Source organism: Branchiostoma belcheri, unplaced genomic scaffold, assembly GCF_001625305.1.
Source record: "Branchiostoma belcheri isolate BF01 breed outbred unplaced genomic scaffold, Haploidv18h27 scaffold344, whole genome shotgun sequence".
Classification (NCBI taxonomy): Eukaryota; Metazoa; Chordata; class Leptocardii; order Amphioxiformes; family Branchiostomatidae; genus Branchiostoma; species Branchiostoma belcheri.
In genome coordinates, this window is record NW_017803959.1 from 33429 (window position 1) to 35048 (window position 1620).

The window sequence follows — 1620 nt, forward strand, 5'->3', positions numbered from 1 at the left end:
AGATTACAATCAGCTGCGCTTTGGCCAATGTTAGTAAGTGCAAAAAAGAGACATATTCTTTTACATCTGATTGCTGTAGCGAGTTTTGACTAACTGTACCCTTAATCACGACCGTTTCTCCTTCCCTAGAACGAGATCGTGTACGGCGTCCAGCGGGACTGTGTGTGTGCGTGTGTGTGTGTGTGTGTGTGTGTGTGTGTCGTTCGTGTGTCTGTGTGTGTGTGTGTGTGTGTGTGTGTGTGTGTGTGTGTGTGTGTGAGCACGATAACTCAAGAAGGCTTAGATGGATTGTCTTGATATTTGGTAGGTGGGTAGGTCTTTATAAGACGTGCAACTAATTAGATTTTGGGCCCCCTAGCGGCTTGTAATGGTACTGCAGCTGAACTTCCGGTTTTCATATCCCGTGATCTAGACATGCTAGGGTGACGAAATTTGGATGGTAGGTAGCTCTTGTGCTGGGGAACAAGTGACGTTTGGGCCCTCTAGCGGCTTGTTCTGGAACTGCAGGGGCGTTAGTTGAAAAATGTTTAAAGGGGGATAACTCAAGAACCGATTGATGGATCATCGTGATTTTTGGCATGTAGGTAGCTGAAGTGATACTTGACATAATAATATTACAATTATGCAAATATTTATGTAATCTGCATAATTAATGAGGAAATGCTATAAATCAGCTGCATTCCATGATAGGACTATTCAAGCTTGTGACATATGTAATTCAGAACGGTAGAAATACAGGCAGATATTGATAATGCAAATGAAGACTTAATTTGCATAATTAATGAGGAAATGTTATAATTACATAGTGGTAATGTCTGGAATTTCATACTTGGGATATTTGAAAGTTCTGTGAAGGTGGACATAATTTAACATAACTTATTCCAATAAGGACCTCATTTGCATAATTTATGAGGACATGCTATAATGACATGCATTGATAAGATAAGACTGTCTTCTTTTGTAGAATATGATCAACAGATATAATCGATGCAATATAGGATCCTATTTGCACAATCGGGGATTCATCTATTATTTCTTAGTCATAAAGGTTAACATCATTTGGCGAAGGTATGAGATCGTGGAACTCTAGTTTTATTATTTTTTTTTAATTGTTCGTCAAGGGATCTCTTACCACAATAAATAATGTATACTTTTTGTTCTTTGCTCGAAAAAAATACAGCAAAAAGGTAAAGGTCAACTTTGCCCCCCCCCCCAGTGACTGATGTCAGTACTGTGGCAGAAGTCATTCAAATGCTGTCGTTTTTTTTATTTTTACGGGGCAAATGCAAGTAATTTTTATTCACAATTTTCACTAGGCCATGTTGATTTGATTATATGGATGACATCCTCTGGGAACCCTAAAACTGATGCGCGCGTGCAAATAAAAAAAAAGTTTTGCAAAAAAAGTTGCTTTCACTATATGAAATCTACGCGGTCATGAAGGTTGAACAAATGGCACAGAATATGTTATGGCGAATAATGTACTCTTCGAATTCATTTCTTTAACATTTTTGTCTTTTTCCCTTTGATTTTGGCATTCTACGACATTGGTACCGTTTCTAAATGTTTTCCTTGTAACTTATGGTAGATATTTTTGCTCATTTAGCAACTGTTTTGCAC